General features: G+C 40.8%; 1 long non-coding RNA gene across 1 annotated transcript; it reads left to right on the plus strand.

The window, feature by feature from the left end:
- The first annotated feature begins 1,419 nt into the window (after positions 1-1,419).
- On the plus strand, positions 1,420-7,558 carry LOC141279353 (uncharacterized). The gene is made up of 3 exons (XR_012333436.1): positions 1,420-1,606; positions 3,041-3,091; positions 7,541-7,558. It is a non-coding gene; the product is annotated as an uncharacterized lncRNA (long non-coding RNA).
- The last annotated feature ends 11,688 nt before the right edge of the window (positions 7,559-19,246 follow it).

The following is a 19,246-nucleotide window of genomic DNA, read 5'->3' on the forward strand; positions in this document are numbered from 1 at the left end:
TTTTGCCTAATTCACTGTTTTTAATTCTATGTATTTTGTGGGTTGGCTATGTTTTCTGATCAAAGGAGAAGTGGCCTTTTGAAGGAGATGTCCTATGCATCCCAGCAGTGCACGTCCCTCTGGTCACCAGAGTTATATGCTCTAGGGGTGCCCCTGTGTGGGCTGCATGAACCTTCCTTTTGTAGTGAGTGACTTCAGTGGAAGGTCTGGTATGTGTGGCTGGACCCTGGTCTTGTTGGTTGCCAAGCCCTGCCTTTTGCAGAAGCTGCTGACCTGCTGGTGGATGAGGCCAGGGCCCAGGGGGTCACAGAGCTAGGGCCAGCTGAGCAAAGCCAGGTCCTTGGGTCTGGCTAGAGAGCCGTGGGTGTCCCAGAGCCTGTATTGGCCTGCTGGTGGGAGGGGCTGGTTCCTGACATGGCTGGCTACAGGTTCTGGGGTATCCTGAAGCTGGTGTAGGCCCACTGATCGGTGGGGCTGGATCCCAGGGTGGCTGGCTGGGCAGGATTGGGGTCTAGGGTAGGTGCCAGCCAGCTGGTTGGTGGGCTGTGTCCTGGAAGTAGTGCCGACACACTGATGGGCAGACCTGGGTCACAGGATCTCTGGCTGCAGGACCCTGGGGGTCCCGTAGTTGGTGTTGACCCACTGGTGGGCAGGGCCAAGGCCTAGGAGGTCCTGGGACTGGCGCTTGCCCACTGATGAGTGCGGCTGGTCCTGGGGCCAGTGCTGTCCCACTGGCATGAAGAGCTGGGTGTTGGCACCTCTGGCCGTGGGACCCTAGGTGTCCCAGAATTGGTGTCTGTCTGCTGGTAGTCAGGTCTCTGTCTGGCCCCTCTGGGGGATGGAGCTATGTCCCGGGGTGCCTGGGAGCTCAGGATGTCCTGAGGCAGCCAGCCTGCTGATGGGTGGGGTTGTGTCCTTGCCTGACTAGCTACTTGGCCTGAGGTGTCCCAGTACTGGTGCACATAGGCTAGTGGGCAGGACCAGGCCCCAATGCTAATAAGCTAGAGGAAAGATACCAAAATGGCTCTTCCCAGCACCACTGTCTTTGTGGTAGAACAAGCGGCCAAAAGTGACTGCCCACCAACATCTCTGTCCCCAGGGTGAGCTCCAGTTGCCTCCTACCTCTCTAGGGGGTTCTCCAAGACCAGCAGTTGGGTCTGACCCAGGCTCCTTTCAAATTACTGCTTCTGCCCTGGGCCCTGGAGCATGTGAGATTTTGTGCGCACCCTTTAAGAGTGGAGTCTGTATTTCTGGTTTTTTTTTTTTTTTTGGCCACACTGTGCGGCATGTGGGATCTTAGGTCCCCAACCAGGGATTAAACCTGCATCCCCTGCATTGGAAGTGCAGAGTCTTAACCATTTGACTGCCAGGGGTATCCGAGGAGTCTCTATTTCTTACAGCCTTCTGGCTCTACCCAAAGTTAGCCCTACTGGCCTTCAAAGCTAAACGTTCTGGGGGCTCGTCTTCTCCTACGACCACCTTCTGAGATATTATTCAATCTGTTTCACAGATGAGGAAACTAAACTCAAAGAACTGGGAATCTAATAACCAACAGCCCCTGTGCCAACGAGTTCACAATTGAGTACAGAAGAAAGACATCAAAAAGGTAATTTCACCTCTACAGTTTTATCAGGTGGTTCCCAGTGTGCCTTTGCTCACTACAGTTAAAATCTGATTGCATTGTAATCATGATGGTCTCATGTGGGGCAGGACAGGAAAAGGTGGAGGTTTTTCTTGTATCTGTAATGTTTCTTCTTATTCATTTTGGCATATTTCACAGGTCCCATATGTACTCTGTACACTAACTGCCCTTGTATCCTAGAGCTATCTACGTCAGAGACTTTTATTCTTGGTTTTATTATCCAGTGTTAACTATACACACACTGCAACTTATCACAATTTAGCAACCCTAGAAAATATATTTGTTGTGAGAGCCAGGAATTAATGCAGATAGAGTGATGAATGACACAATAGTCCTTTCGAAAGAGAACTGCAGTGGGGAGTAATTTGTATTCCTGGTCGGGGGTAAGTATCAGGCTTAATATCTGATTGCTTGAGGTGGATTTCTTTCTCCCACATTGGGATTCAATTTTCAGGAATCCTATTCAGCCCTTCTCTTTCCTTGATGCTGAAATGGATACAATTGTGTTTCCCCAGGACCTGGTCAGCAGAGATTTGGATTGGCTAATTGTGTTCATTCCAGCAGACCGCCAGCATGGGCACAATTTGAATCTGCGTGTAATTCTATTCTGTAGTGTTGTTGTCACAAATGATACATATAAGGAATTGAAAAATCTGTCCCATGACTTTCTAGTCATTCAAAACAAGCCTGGTTTTCCAGCACCACTATTCCTGCCTTGGCACCCATCTCCCCTCCTTTATTTGTGGTTAGCCAGCAGTGAAAGGGGGCAGGGGAACAGGCTTAATGGTGGCAACTTTGGTCACTGTGTTAATGACCTACTCACTTACTAGCTGCCTGAGCTTGGACACATTGCCTGATTTTGCAAAATCTCCGTATCTCTTAGGTAAAATACATATAATAATAGTGCCCAAATTGTAGGTTTTTGTGATTGATTAAATACAGTGCTAAGCACAGCACATGTCATATAGTCAGTGCTTAATAAATACTAGCAAATGTTATTATTATTCTATCATGATATCACCATCCAATAGACAGCTGAGACTGAAGGCAAGACCCGGAGCAGGAAAAAGCCTAGGAGTAGATTTGAAGCAGAGCAAGCCAAGAACAACACCATGACAACAGACTGTTGTTCCTCCACATTTCTTGCCAATCCTGATGCTGAAATGCATACAAATCTTGGTTTATGAATAAAACTTCACTTATCCATAATTCACAATCAAGGTGTAGGCATGAAAAAAATAGAGGATCTTTTCATCTGCCTTTCTATATATGGACAGACAAAAAGCAGGGTACAGAGAGACAGGTAGAAGTGTTGAGTGGATCCTTCACTTGTGCACCAAGAACATGCAGACATTGCTACCAGCAGTTCAAAGGACTAGCAGCTCTCCTTTCCTTCAGCCTGGGACACTGACCTATCGCTGCCTACCACGTGATCAGGAAAGATTAGAAGTAAGTTTGATTTTCAAAAGGGAGCAGTGTAAACTTGGGGGAAAATATAGTTTTCATGTAACAGGTAATTGTGTTAGAAGAAAGTATATCAGATAAATTGTACAGCCTATTTGCAGAGAAGTATGTCATTACCTGGTGGCAATAAATATAGGTGCCATGTGGTACAAGTATCATTTGGCACACTCAACCTAAGGCTCATGGACCTGATGTCCATGGTAGGCTTGGTCATAGGTGAGCTGCTTCTCTCTCGGGGAGACAACATGTTTGGGTCCCTACATATTCCTTTCCATTTCTCACCAGGAGTCCAATTATGAGCTAATACAGCCCTTGGATCTATATCAGGATAATAAAGAATTACTGTCTGTAATGGCACCTTTGTATCACAGCAGCCGCCACGTCACAGTATGTTTGTACTTCTCCCTCCCCAGAACTGCTCTCTCCTCTTTTACAGGAAGAGAGACAGTATGAGGCAGGGTCACAGTAACACGTCAGTGAAGCTTAGCCAGAATAAATGGAAAGAGAACTTTGCAGCAGGTATTATAGAACACTCAGGCTCCTTGACTAACTGTGTGTTTGAAAGTAAGTGGGAGGGTAAAGATGGGAAGAGGAAGAAAACTCACTGCCTATTTGCACCTCATCACTATTTCCCCAAAGAGCCCTAAACCTACACTTTACCTAGCCTTCTAGGATTGAGCACCGATCCATTGATTAGCGCATTCAACAACTATTGATTAATTATGCTCTACATGCAAAACACTGGGAATTCAGCAAGAACAAAACAGAAAAATATCTCTGCCTGAGAAAAGTAGTAGATAGGATTAGAGATTTAATGTGAGTGTGGGATGTGGAGTGAGGCAGGCAGGAAGACTGGACATATAGGCCACAATAAGGACTTTGGATTTTACTTTGAATGGTATGGGAAAGTATGGAAGGTTCTAAGCAGAGGAATGACATCATCTGACTTACATTTTAATAGGATCACTCTGGCTACCATGGTGATTTTAGCCTAAGGAGCCACAAGGGCAGAAGGAGGAGAGGGGTTATGAAGTTACTGAAGTCATCCACATAGGACTGATGACAGTTTCTACCAGAGATGGAAGTTAGGGGGTAATAATTTGGGTGTCTTCATTATATAAATGGCATCTGAAGCCTTTAGAAATAATGAGATCACTTGGGGAGTGACTTCAGCCAACAACTGAAGACTGGGGCACTCCAATGTCTAGAGGACAGAGAGATGAGGAAGAAACAGCAAAAGAAACTGAGGAGGACTAGCTATAAGGATCAAAGCTATTCTAAAAGCCCAATTTAAAAATTTATGTCAAATATTTCTGCTTAATCAAATAGGATGAGAACTGAGATATAATCTTTGGTTTTATCATCTTGTAGGTCATTTGAGACCTTGATAAGGCAGTTTTAGTGGAGTGGTGGGAGGAGAGTGTTAAGATCATTGTTTGGGAGACCAGGAGGGGGAATGGAAAAGGGAAATAAAATATGGTTGTTGGGCAGCATTAAGGACCCACTCGACCTGGTGGCAATGACTTTAACAAAGACAGGTCAGTGTGGCTTGTGTCTCTCTCCAGCCACACTTAGCTGCATGGGTGCTGGTGAAGAGGGGCCAGAGTGTTAGGTAGCACCAAGGTTGTGGTTTGCCAAGCAAGTATCATGAAGTAAGAGAGGGGCAGGGGATTTGAGAGTGTGTGAAAGGGACTCATTATAGTGATAGATCATGGAATTAAGGCTACACAAAGGAAAGTGGAGGGGAGTGAGAATAATGAGAAGTTCATAGCATCAATAAACTAAAGGAACAATGACATTGAAGGATGGTTGACTTGGGTACTAAAGGAAAAGAGTAGGAATTTAGGTTAAAGCATGGTATGTTTGAGATTGAAATTTCAGAGGATTGCATTTGCTGATAATGAAGAGTTCTGGAGTATGGAATGATTGGCTGGCACGGATAAGATAGGTCAGCATTTGTGCTAAAAAATAAAACTTTATTAAAACTCATTAACCCACAGAATTGTCATTGGCCCTCTTAATACTTAAAATTGTCTTGTTACCATATGTTCCTATTCCCATTGACTGATATAGGCTAGCCTAACAGCACAATTATCAGACCTTTTTGAAATCCATCTTCAAACTATTGATAGAGCACATAGGAAAGGTTTGGGGTACTTTGCCTGGCAACTACTTTAATATGGCTTTATTCAAACCATGTGGTACACAAAATAAGCACTCAGTGAATAGTAGTTATGGTTATTGTTGCTGTTCTTATTACTTTTATTCATTGACATACACAGCCCTCCCTGGACTAACATGAAACCATCGTACTCAGAATTTCAGTTCTTCTCTCCTTGTGACTTTTCATAATTTTACATTCCAGAAACCAGTTAGATAAAAATCCCAGTGGTCCTTTGCTTAAGCAATTAATTCAGGCTTAAAAAGTATGTGGAATATCAGAATGTAAGTGAAAAGATAGTACAGTTTAAGTAATTGACTCCTGGGTCAATCTGCTCAAAGTAAACGAAGTCAGACAATTTGGGCAATTTCTGCCTTTAACTGTAATTGAGGCAAAAATAGGTAACTACAAGTTAGTGAGCCCAGGATTCTCAGGCAGCAGAGGAAGGTGCCCAGGCAGAGAGAGTAGGCCTGTCCTCCACGGCAGCTCCTGGACTCATCTGCAGAAATCAAACCCAGAAGGGAACTTGCCAGTCGTGTTCCCTGTCCACCTCCGTATGTACCCTGGCCACTGCCCTGAGAAGGTCTGACAAAAGAATCAGGAAGGGATTACTGACTTTTGCAGCTGCAAGGAAATTGGTCCATGCAAGAGAAGGGTGCTTACCAATATAGCGAGTCAAATTGGTAGAGCCATTAATAATTTCATATGTTGGGATTTGGTCCAAAGGAGAACAGTGTAGTTGGTATCAGGTAGAATATAGATGAAGGCCTGGGAATAGTAAGGAGGCACATCTGGAAACCTGAGGTGGGTGGGGCTCAGCCTTTCTTTTCTGTTGTTCACTGTGTTTGGGGTTAGAACACTCTGCCAGGAAAAGTCAGGTCTGAGAGGATGACAGACTGTTGATGTTGGGGGGAAGGACAGGGAAACAGGAAACTCTCTAAACATCCATCATCTCATGCAATCATCACAGCCATCTCATGAAGTTGATATTGATATTATCTCTATTTTACAGCTGAAGAAACTGAAAAGTAACTTGCTCAAGGTTACCCAGCTAGTTCAGTGGCAGAACAGAGCTTTGAACTCATGTATGCCTGACTCCAAAGTCTGTAACTTTTACAACACTACTTTGAGTCCCCTCCGTGACGAACTCCTAAGAGCTTACAATGGGTGGGGACAGTGTGTTAGGCCATGTGTCTATTTAATATAATCTCCTCAATTCACTGAGAAGGAAGAAGAGGCTTACAAAGTGACATGCCTAAGCTTACACAACTGGTACATACTGAGGTCAGCACCAGAACGCCCTATTTTTCTTGAGCCCCAACCTTCCTGGAGTGATAGTCAAACAGGAAGAAAGGAGAACAGTTAGCCCCCTTGCCCTGGGCTTACATGATGACATCAACATTTGCACAACTCTTTATAATTACAGCATTTCCACATACAATTATTTCATTTAAGCCTCTTACAACTCATGCAGGCATTCAGTCGTATTATTTCCATTTTTCACGTGAAAAAGAAGTTCAGAAAGGCTACCTGACTCTGCCTATAATACTTAACTAGTTAGCCATGAAGGAGAGCCACATTTTTGATCTTTTAACTGTAGATCAAATTCAACATTTGTTGAGCAGTTCCTATATGTCGAGCACTGTGATAGGACTGGGAATGTAGAGGTTGATGAGGCCCAGATTTGGTTCTCAAGGAGCTCATAGCCTAATAGGGGATTCAGCCAAATACACCAGAAAATTACAGTGGAAGGTACCAAGCCCTTATTCCTCTTAGTTATCACAACCACAGCATTCTGATAGGGAATTTGGAAATGAAGTCTCCCTTAACAGAACGATTAAGGTATAGGTCGTAGGACTTCTTATTATAGCCCAGGCTTTGTCAACAGCAATGTTTTTTTTCTTGTATGTGTGAAAAGTAAAGTATAACCAAGTTCCCATTGAAGCAAAGAGGGAGTTGATTGCTGGATAGAAGGACAATTTTTTTCAGGGTTTTAATATCTTCCTATCATTACCTCAAATATCTTGACATCTTTATGATCAAGGCATCATGCTTCTCTACTGCCCAATTTTCTCTCAGAAACTGTTAGGCCTAGAGAAGGAAGCTTGTATCGTTGATAAAAAAAAAGAAAGTAAAAAAAGAAAGACTTTAGAACTGTGAAAGAATGGCAAAGAGGGGAAGGATACAGCTTTGCATGGGTTACAATTTTTTTTAAAGTCTCTGATGAGAAAAAAAAAACAAAGTAACATTTTCATAAAAATCTTTTTTGGAAGGCAGCCAGACAGGCCGGGTCAACTCTAGACTTGGAGGCCAGCCTCCATGACTATTTTGGGATTTCCAAGAGGGAAAGCTGCAGGGATGAAGCGCAGCTGAATAAGAGGAAGCCAAGAGTTTCATCGGCAAAGACTTCATCTTGACTTGTTTTGCAGGGGAAACAAAGGTGGGGAGGCCCTTTGCTCTCCCCCAGGGATGTGATGAATATTCAAAAATATTAATTTTGGAACAACAGTGTCTACAATTTTGAAAACAAGCTAACTAAGCCAGAGCTATTTTTGATTAGATTGGCAGAAAATCCCTCTGAACCCCCTGAGGATGCCCATTCCAAGTCCCCACAGCCTTTCAACAGAAAATCAAAATGACATAACATACAGACTAGGAAATACTCAGCCAAATGGATTGCAACCTCTAGGCACCCCCAAATATCTAACACAAACCATAATTTATTTAGCATTTGGAGGTAGCCCAGACTTTTTAGTAACTACAAAGGAAGTAAAAGCTTTATTTGACTGTCCACAAACCCTTTGCTACAAGTTTAGGTATCATGTTTTCATTCTTGCAGATGGTCCTTCCAGAATACAGAGCCAACTCCACACTACAACGTCCTCAGCACTTACATGAACTTTGATGCCTTGTTTCCCCACCCCCAAAATGCCAGGTTTCATCCTACTGCCCAGCACCCCACTCTGACTCACCAGGGCTAGGCCAAGCTTTCTTTGTATCCTCCCAATTTAAAGCTTGCCTGCCCAACTCCCTTGACCCCTTCTGCTTAGTAGCTGCCCATTTGAATGTATAAGTGTGTAGATAGCAAGAGTGGCTTAATGTGTTTTTATTCTCCTAGAAGTAGTCATATTTTTAACTCTAGAATTAATGCATTAACTCAAAGGAATGACTACTTATTAGTGTAACTTTGAGGAAACAAGGAAGATTGCAGAGGGTGTCTGAATGCAGAAGGTGTCTTCGTCATTCCCTTATATTAGAACACAGAGATAGTTACTTGATCTCTTTCTGGATAAATTCAATTCTACTTCCATAAGTACATTTAAGAAAATATTTTGGGGTCTTCCCTGGTGGCGCAGTGGTTAAGAGTCTGCTTGCTAATGCGGGGGACACGGGTTTGAGCCCTGGTCCGGGGGGATCCCACGTGCCATGGAGCAACTAGGCCTGTGCGCCACAGCTGCTGAGCCTGAGCTCTGGAGCCCGTGAGCCACAACTACTGAGCCCATGTGCCACGGCTACTGAGGCCTGCACGCCTGGAGCCCGTGCTCTGCAACGGGAGAGGCCACTGCAATGAGAGGCCTGCACGCTATGGCGGGGAGTGGCCACGGCTCACCACAGCTGGAGGGGGCCTGCGCGCAGTGGCAAGGACACAGTGCAGCCAAAAATAAAATAAATAGGGCTTCCCTGGTGGCACAGTGGTTGAGAATCTGCCTGCTAATGCAGGGGACACGGGTTCGAGCCCTGGTCTGGGAGGATCCCACATGCCGCGGAGCAACTGGGCCCGCGAGCCACAACTACTGAGCCTGCGCGTCTGTAGCCTGTGCTCCGCAACAAGAGAGGCCGCGATAGTGAGAGGCTCGCGCACCGCGATGAAGAGGGGCCCCCGCTCGCCACAACTAGAGAAAGCCCTCGCACAGAAACGAAGACCCAACACTGCCAAAAATAAATAAATAAATAATTTTTTCAAAAAAATAAATAAAAATTAAAGAATTTCCTTCCTTTAAAAAAAAAGAAAATATTTTGGTCACCTATGATAGGATTTATAAACTTGTGGAATCCTATTATACAGGAAGAAAAAAAAAATCTGTTAGAGTTTCAAAATATTTCCTCCAGTCCTGAATGGTAGGACTCAATATTGTAAAAAATGTCAAATTTCCACATATTGACTTTTAACTTCAAAGGATAGTGGGATAGATAAATATATGATAAATCAAAAAAGAAAATTTCATTGGTAGAATTAAAGTGATGGGTATGAATGTATTCACTGAGACTGTTAGGATAGCATTTTTAAAAAGTATGAACAACTTTAATGTTATAATTTACAAATAGTGAAATTCACAGATTTTAAATACACAGTTCAGTGAGTTTGTATAAATGTGTGCACCTGTGTAACCAACACGCCAAACAAGATGCAGAACATTTCCATCACCTCAGAGAATTCCCTCATGCTCCTTACCGGCTGCCCCCTGTCCCCCTCACCTCAGGCAACCACTATGCTAATTTCTTTTGACAAAGATTAGACTTGTCTTTTCTAGAGTTTCTTCTGAGTTTTTTTGCTCAGCATGTTTTAAAGATTCACTTTTGTTGTTAAAGCAGTTTGTTCCTTTCTATTGCTGAGTAGTATTTCATTATAAAGATAAACCATAAATCTGTTTATTAATTCTCTTGTTAATGGGCATCAGATATAATGCCCTTATAATGGGCATTATAAGTTAAAAAATTACAATTCAGTGTATCCTCATACTATTTGTATGAGAAAGGAACTTGTACACATTCAACCCAGGTCCTTTGAAGTCAATGTGCACAAATAAGAGATGCGTAGTGGGTGTTTTAGGTATCTGTTTCACGTCAGTTGAAAGATACTTGCAGGAAAGTGAAACTTCAGGTCACTTGGAGATTGGACCAGTTTAGGACACAGAAATAGCAATTAAAAATTGTCTTTATCCATCATTTATTTCTCTTAAAAAGATATAAGTTATCTATAAGAAAAGACTCAGTGTTCTATGGCCAACTTCTAATTTCCTTTTTTGAACAGTGTATGAGAATTTTTATAAGAAAAAGTTTATTTTGTCTTCTCTAAACATGTTCACTACAATTTAATTAATTGGCAATTAATTCTATTTTTAATTCTCATGGAATTAGGTTCAGATAAGAAATGAAAGGCATCCAGTCAAAAATCACAAAACAGTATCACAGAATTTGAGGGCTGGAAGGGACTCTTACAGTCATCTAGCTCAAATTCCTTATTTTGCACATAAAGAAAGTGAGGTCCAGATATTACATGATTTTTCTGGTTGTACCAGATCTGGGTCCAGAACTTTGGCCTCCTGAGGCCCAGTCCATTTTCTGTGGTACTCCACTACCTTGCCCTTCTATGGGCTGAGGCCTGGTGGCGGTATATAACTTTGGTCCCATGGACCATGAACTCTCTTCTAGTGTACAGGGGATTCATCAAGACCAAAGTGGGAATGTGTTCCCTTGATGCTCTGACTGTGCAGCCCACTTATCTTCCAGCCACTAATCTATGAAGCCCCAAGTCTCCCTGTACTTGTTTTATGTGCGTGTCTCAAAGTTGGGTTATTCCAACATCTAACCTCAAATTTAAATAGCATAGCATAAGGTGTCAAGCTCATTTTTGAAATTTTCCATTTTTATTTTTATTTTATTTTTTTAAAATAAACCTCCATTTTTAAAATTTATTTCTGGCTGCTTTGTGGGGCATGTGGGATCTTAGTTCCCTGGCCAGGGATCGAACCCATGGGCCCTGCAGTGGAAGCATGGAGTCTTAACCACTGGACCGCCAGGGAAGTCCCCATTTTTATTTTTGAAAATTTTTATGTTTTTATATCAGCTGCAATTATTCAGAATGTTTACACAGAGTAATAAACCTCTAATTTAGCAAAGGCAACAAAAAAAGAGACCTTTAGTAAATACTCAGCTCAAAGTCATAAATTCAAACTTAAAGACATTGTCAGAAATAACTTTCCAAATGAAAACAGGAGTGAGAGAACTGCTGAAAGGCAAAGGCAGGTCTTTATACTAGACAACCATTAAGTAGGATGGTAAATGATAGTGTTCACATGAAGCTTTGGTACAGTCTCTAATTATCAGGTGAAGCAAGTTTACTGCTAATGGAAAAATCCTGGGTGCAAGGTCGCATTAGCATAATGAGGCACAGAGCTGTCTCCGGCTCTGTACTTTGCAATATTCTTGGGTAAGAGCTTAGCTACACCTCTTTGATGGTAGAAGAGGTGGGTGTGATGCAAACTCACAGCCAGCTATCCGTTAGATTCTTAAGTAGAGTAGTGATCCTCAAACTTGTTCAGGGAAATACCTAGAAACCATGATGCTCTGTGTAAAGAAAGCACCAGCGTACACTGATCTATCTCATTCCATCAAACATATATGAACATTTTTGCTATCAGAAGAAATGACTCTGTTATATATAAGCAATGTGAAGTCATAGCCACAACACACTGTCCACCGAAAAACAAGGTATTATGCTAAGCACCTGTGGTTTTTTATAGGTACTTTCTGTCTTTCCAAGAGAGCAAAAGCTTAAGGCAAATTAAAAAGGAAAACATTCTATTCACTTTTTTTTTTTTTTTTTTTTTCCAGTGAACTGTGAGAACAGAGCCATTATTTTAGGAGCTGAACACTTCTCAATACTCTGTTGGGATTCAGTTTGGGAACCACTATTTTAGAAGAAAATCTTCTTCCCAAAGGGCCCTGAATTCTTCTTTTTTTTAGGTGTAGTTTTTAATTTTAATTTTTATTTTATATTGGAGTATAGTTGATTTAAATAGTGTTAGTTTCAGGTGTATAGCAAAGTGATTCAGTTATACATATACCTATATCAATTCCTTTTCAGATTCTTTTCCCATATAGGTTATTACAGAGTATTGAGTAGAATTCCCTGTGCTATACACTAGGTCCTTGTTGATTATCTATTTTATATATAGTAGTGTGTATACGTTAATCCCAATTTCCTAATTTATGCTTCCCTCCCATCTTTCCCCTTTGGTAACCATAAATTTGTTTTCTAAGTGTGAGTCTCTTTCTGCTTTGTAAATAAGTTCATTTGTATAACTTTATTTTAGATACCGCACATAAGTGATATCATATGATATTTGCCTTTCTCTGGCTGACTTACTTCACTTAGTATGATAATCTCCAGGTCCATCCATGTTGCTGCAAATGTCATTATTTCATTCTTTTTAATGGCTGAGTAATATTACAATGCATATACGTACCACATCTTCTTTATCCATTCTTCTGTCTATGACATTTAGGTTGTTTCCATGTCTTGGCTATTGTAAATAGTGCTGCAATGAACATTGGGGTTCATGTATCTTTACGAATTATGGTTTTCTCTGGATATGTGCCCAGGAGTGGGATTGCTGTGTCATATGGTAGTTCTATTTTTAGTTTTTTAAGGAACCTCCATACTGTTCTCCACAGTGGCTGTATCAATTTACATTCTCACCAACAGTGTAGGAGGGTTCCCATTTCTCCACATCCTCTTCAGCAGTTATTACTTGTAGACTTTTTGATGATGGCCATTCTGACTGGTGTGAGGTGATACCTCACTGTAGTTTTGATTTGTATTTCTCTAATAATTAGCGATGTTGAACATCTTTTCGTGTGCCTGTTGGCCATCTATATGTCTTCTTTGGAGAAATGTCTATTTAGATCTTCTGCCCATTTTTGGATTGGGTTGTTTGTTTTTTGATATTGAGCTGTATGAGCTGCTTGTATATTTTGGAGATTAATCCCTTGTTGGTAACATCATCTGCAAATATTTTCTCCCATTCCACGTGCTGTTTTTTCATTTTGTTTATGGTTTCCTTTGCTGTGCAAAATCTTTTAAGTTTAATTAGGTCCCATTAGTTTATTTTTGTTTTTATTTTCATTATTGTATGAGATGGATACAAAAAGATATTGCTGCGATTTGTGTCAAAGTGTGTTCTGCCTGTGTTTTCCTCTAAGAGTTTTATAGCACCCAGTCTTCCCTTTAGATCTTTAATCCATTTTCAGTTTATTTTTGTGTATGGGTTAGAGAATGTTCTAATTTCATTCTTTTACATGTGGCTGTCCAGTTTTCCCAGCACCACTTATTGAAGAGATTGTCTTTTCTCCATTGTATATTATTGCCTCCTTTTTTGTAGATTAATTAACCGTAGTTGTGTGGGTTTACTTATGGGCTTTCTATACTGTTCCATTGATCTAAACGTCTGTCTTTGTGCCAGTACTATACTGTTTTGATGACTGTAGCTTTGTAGTGTAGTCTGAAGTCAGGGAGCCTGATTCCTCCAGCTTTGTTTTTCTTTCTCAAGATTGCTTTGGCTATTCAGGGTCTTTTGTGTTTCCATATGAATTAAAACTTTTCTTGTTCTAGTTTTGTGAAAAATTCCATTGGTAATTTGATAGGGATTGCATTGAATCTGTAGATTGCTTTGGGTAGTATAGTCATTTTCACAATATTAATTCTTCTAACCCAAGACCATGGTATATCTTTCCATCTGTTTGTGTCATCTTTGATTTCTTTCATCAGTGTCTTATAGTTTTTGGAGTACAGGTCTTTTGCCTCCTTAGGTAGGTTCCTCGGTATTTTATTCTTTTTGATGTGATGGTAAATGGGATTGTTTTCTTAATTTCTCTTTCTGATCTTTCATTGTTAATGTATAGAAGTGCAACAGATTTTTGTGTATGAATGTTGTATCCTGCAAATTTACCAAATTCATTGATGAGCTCTAGTACTTTTCTGGTAGAATCTTTAGGCTTTTCTATATATAGTATCATGTTATATGCAAAGAGTGACAGTTTTGCTTCTTCTTTTCCAATTTGGTTTCCTTTTTCTTCTCTGCCATGGCTAATACTTCCAAAAGTAAGTTGAATAAAGGTGACGATAGTGGACATCCTTGTCTTGTTCCTGATCTTAGGGGACATGTTCTCAACTTTTCACCATTGAGTATGAGGTTAGCTGTGGGTTTGTCATATATGGCCTTTATTATGTTGAGGTAGGTTCCCTCTATGCCCACTTTCTAGAGAGTTTTTATCATAAATGGGTGTTGAATTTTGTCAAAAGCTTTTTCTGCATCTACTGAGATGATCATATGGTATTTATTCTTCTATTTGTTGATGTGGTGTATCACACTGATTGATTTGCAGATACTGAAAAATTCTTGCATACCTGGGATAAATCTCACTTGATCATGTATATGATTCTTTTAATGTATGGTTGGATTTGGTTTGCTAGTATTTTGTTGAGGACTTTTGCATTTAAGTTTATCAGTGATATTGGCCTGTAATTTTCCTTTTGTGTGTGTGTGGTATCTTTGTCTGGTTTTGGTATCAGGGTAATGATGGCATCATAGAATGAGTTTGGGAGTATTCCTTCCTCTGCAACTTTTTGGAATAGTTTCAGAATGATAGGTGTTAGCTCTTCTATTAATGTTTGATAGAATTCACCTGTGAAGCCATCTGGTCCTTGACTTCTATTTGTTGGAAGATTTTTAATCACAGTTTCAATTTCAGTACTTGTGATTGGTCTGTGCATATTTTCTATTTCTTCCTGGTTCACTCTTGGGAGATTGTACCTTTCTAAGGAGTTGTCCATTTCTTCTAGGTTGTCCATTTTATTGGCATATGGTGGCTTTTAGTAATCTCATGATCCTTTGTATTTCTGTGGTGTCTGTTTTAATTTCTCCTTTTTCATTTCTAATTTTATTGATTTGAGCCCTCTCGCTTTTTTTTCTTGATGTGCCCGGCTAAAATTGTTTATGTTTTCAAAGAAGCAGCTTTTAGTTTAACTGATCTTTTCTATTGTTTTCTTCATCTCTATTTCATTTATTTCTGCTCTGATCCTTATGAGTTCTTTCCTTCTGCTAACTTTAGGTTTTGTTTGTTCTTCTTTCTCTAGTTGCTTTGGGTGTAAGGCTTGGTTGTTTACTTGAGATTTTTCTTGTTTCCTGAGGTATGATTATATTGCTAAAAAAATTCCCTCTTCTTTTGTTGTGTCCCATAGGTTTTGGATCATCATGTTTTTGTTTTCATTTGTCTCTAGGTATTTTCTGGTTTCCTCTTTGATTTCTTCAGTGATCCATTGGTTGTTTAGTAGCATATTGTTTAGCCTCCATGTGTTTGTGTTTTTTACAGTTTTTTTCTTATCGTTGAGTTCTAATCTCCTAGTGTCGTGGTTGGAAAAGATGCTTGATATGATTTCAATGTTGGTAAATTTACCAAGGCTCATGTCACCAGCATGTGATCTATCCTGGAGGATGTTTCATGAACACTTGAAAAGAATGTTTATCCTGTTGTTTGCAGATGGAATGCTCTATAAATATCAGTTAAGTCCATCTATGTAATGTGTTATTTAAGACCTGTGTTTCCTTATTGACTTTCTCTCTGGATGATCTGTCCATTGATGAAAGTGGGGTGTTAAAGTCCCCCACTGTTATTGTGTGACTGTAGATTTCTCACTTTATGTCTGATAATATTTGCCTTATATATTGAGATGCTCCTATATTGGGTGCATATATATTTACAATTGTTACATCTTCTTGAATTGATCCCTTGATCATTATGTCATGTCCTTCTTTTTCTCTTTTTTTTTTAACAAGGAAGGGTCTTTTTTTTTTTAATACATTTATTTATTTATTTATTTTTGGCTGCTACTCTTCATTGCAGTGTGTGGGCTTCTCATTGTGGTGGCTTCTGTTGCAGAGCACGGGCTCTAGGTGTGCAGGCTTCAGTAGTTGCAGCACGTGGGCTCAGTAGTTGTGGTGCACGGGCTTAGTTGCTCGGCAGCATGTGGGATCTTCCCAGACCAGGGCTCGAACCAGTATCTCCTGTGTTGGCAGGCAGATTCTTAACCACTGTTCCACCAGGGAAGTCCCCTTCTTTTTCTCTTGTAACAGTCTTTATTTTAAAGTCTATTTTCTCTGATATGAGTATTGATACTACAGCTTTCTTTTGTTTTCTATTTCCATGGAATTCCTCTTTCCATCCCTTCCCTTTCATCTGTATGTGTCCCTAGATCTGAAGTGGGTCTCTTGTAGACAGCATATATATGGGTCCTGTTTTTATCCATTCAGCCAGTCTGTGTCTTTTGGTTGGAGCATTTAATCATTTACGTTTGAGGTATTTACCAATATGTATGTTCTTATCGCCATTTCATTAATTGTTTTGGATTTGTTTTTGTAGGTCTTTTTTCTTACCTTCCTCTTTTATTTTCTTCTCCTGTGACTTGATGGCTGTCTTTAATGTTGTGTTTGGATTCTTTTTTCTTTTTTGTGTGTATATCTATTGTAGATTTTTGGTTTGCAGTTACCATGAGGTTTTTAATATAGCAGTCTATGTATGTACAAGATTGTTTTAAGTTGCTGGTCTCTTAATTTCAAATTCATTTCCAATATCCTGCATTTGTGTTCTCCTCACAATTGCTGGTATTGATATTATACTTGTGTGTGGATGATTTCCTGCATTTACTGTATGTTTGCCTTTACTGGTGAGCTTTCCCATTTGTCATTTTCTTGTTTCTAGTTGTGGCCTTTTCTTTTCTGCTTAGAAAATTTCCTTTAGCATTTTTTGTAAAGCTGGTTTGGTGGTGATGAATTCCCTTAGCTTTTGCTTGTCTGTAAAACTTCTTATTTCTCCATTGAATCTGAACAAGAGCCTTGCTGGGTAGAATATTCTTGGTTGTAGGTTTTTCCCTTTCATCACTTTAAATATATCAAGCCACTCCCTTCTGACCTGCAGAGTTTCTGCTGAAAAATCAGCTGATAACATTTTGGAGATTCTCCCATATGTTATTTGTTGCTTTTCCCTTGTTGTGTCTTTAATTTTTGTCAATTTGGTTAATATGTGTCTCAGCATGTTCCTCCTTGGATTTATCCTGTATGGACCTCTGTGTTTCTTGGACTTGGGTAACTGTTTCCTTTCCTATGTTAGGAACATTTTCAGCTATTATCTCTTCAAATATATTCTCAGGCCCTTTCTCTCTCTCTTCTCCTTCTGGGACCCCTATAATGCAAATATCCATGCATTTAATGTTGTCTCAGAGGTTTCTTAAACTGTCATTTATTTTTATTCCTTTTTCTTTATTCTTTTCTGCAGCTGTGATTTCCACCATTGTCTTCCAGCTCACTTATCCATTCTTCTGCCTCATTTATTCTGCTGTTCCTTCTAGTGTATTTTCCATTTCAGTTATTGTATTATTCAACTCTCTTTGTTGGTTCTTTATATAATCTAACTCTTTGTGAAACATTTCTTGTACCTTCTTGGTCTGTGCTTCCATTCTTTTTCTGAGATCTTGGGTCATCTTTGCTATCATTACTCTGAATTCTTTTTTGGGTAGATTGCCCATCTCCATTTCACTTAGTTGTTCTTCTGGGGGTTTATCTTGTTCCTTCATCTGGAACATATTCCCCTGCCATCTCAGTTTTCTAACTTTCTGTGTTTGCTGTCTTCATTCCTCAGGCTGCAGGATTGTAGTTCCTCCTACTTCTGGTGTCTGCACTCTGGTGGGTGAGGCTGGTCTAAGAGGCTTGTACAGGCTTCATGGTGGGAGAGACTGGTCCCTGCCCACTGGTAGGTGGAGCTGGATCTTGACCTTCTGGTGGACAGGGCCATGTCAGTGGGTGTGTTTAGAGGTGGCTGTGAGCTCAGGAAGAATTTAGGTGCCTGTCAGCCAATGGGTGGAGCTGTGTTCCCATCTTGTTGGTTGTTTGGCCTGAGATGTCCCAGCACTGGGGCCTACATGCTGTTGCGTGGGGCCAGGTCTTGATGTCAAGATGGCAGCTTCCAGAAGAGCTCACACCAATGAGTACTCCCTGGTACATCCACCACCAGTGTCCTTGTCCCCATAGTGAGCCACAGCCACACCCCCGCATCCCCAGGAAACACTCCAAGACCGGCAGGTAGGTCTGGCCCAGGCTTCTATGAAGTCACTGCACTGCTTTTTGCCTGGGTCCTGGTGTGCACAAGACCTTGTGTGTGCCCTCCAAGAGTGGAGTTTCTGTTTTCCCCAATCCTGTGGAGTTTCTGTGATCAAGCCCTGCTGGTCTTCAAAGCCAAATGCTCTGGGGGCTCCTCTTCCTGATGCCAGACCCCCAGACTGGGGAGCCTGACGTCGGGCTCAGAACTCTCACTCCTGTGCGAGAACCTCTGCAATATAATTTTTTCCAGTTTGTGGTTCAGCCACCCGGCAGGTATAGGATTTGATTGTATCGCAAATTCGCCCCTCTTACCATCTCGTTGTGGCTTTTTCTTTGTCTTTGGATGTAGACTGTACCTTCTTTGGTAGGTTCTGTCTTTTTTGTCAGTAGTTTTTCAGCAGTTACTTGTGATTTTGGTGTTTTCCTGAGAGGAGGTGAGCTCGAGTCCTTCTACTCTGTGGATTTGGCATTGACAGAGGCTGTGATTGATGAGATGTGGGAAAATAAAGACAGATGATGATACTATTGACATTTGGGGCCAGATAATCCTTTGTTGTTGGGGGCTGTCCTATGCACCATAAGATATTTAACAGCATCTCTTACTTCTACCCACTAGGTACCATTAGCACCACAGTCACAGTCATAACAATCAAAACTGACTCCAGACATGACCATTTGTCCCCTTGGGGGTAAAAAGCTCCAGGTTGAGAACCACTGATATTAGAAGAATTTCAGCACGTATAAATAAGGCATTCACATGGTAGTCCCCTGGCCTTAAGGCTTGTTTCAGGAATGAGTATAACACATAAAATTCACATTAAGAAATAACAAAAAATGTTTCCTAGGAGTTTCTAGGAAATCATTCTGTGCTGCAAAAGAGAGATGCAAGAAGAGATGGCTTTTCCTCTTCTGAATATCATTGTGTGTTGATGTGAAGTCCAGATCTACTGCAGCCATTTTGCACCCAGCTAATTCATGTGGGAGTATAGACCTGGAGCCACTGACCATTGTTCTACTCCTGGTTTCCCAATTACATGAGTCTCA

This window comes from Tursiops truncatus, chromosome 1 (assembly GCF_011762595.2).
Source record: "Tursiops truncatus isolate mTurTru1 chromosome 1, mTurTru1.mat.Y, whole genome shotgun sequence".
In the NCBI taxonomy this organism is placed as follows: Eukaryota; Metazoa; Chordata; class Mammalia; order Artiodactyla; family Delphinidae; genus Tursiops; species Tursiops truncatus.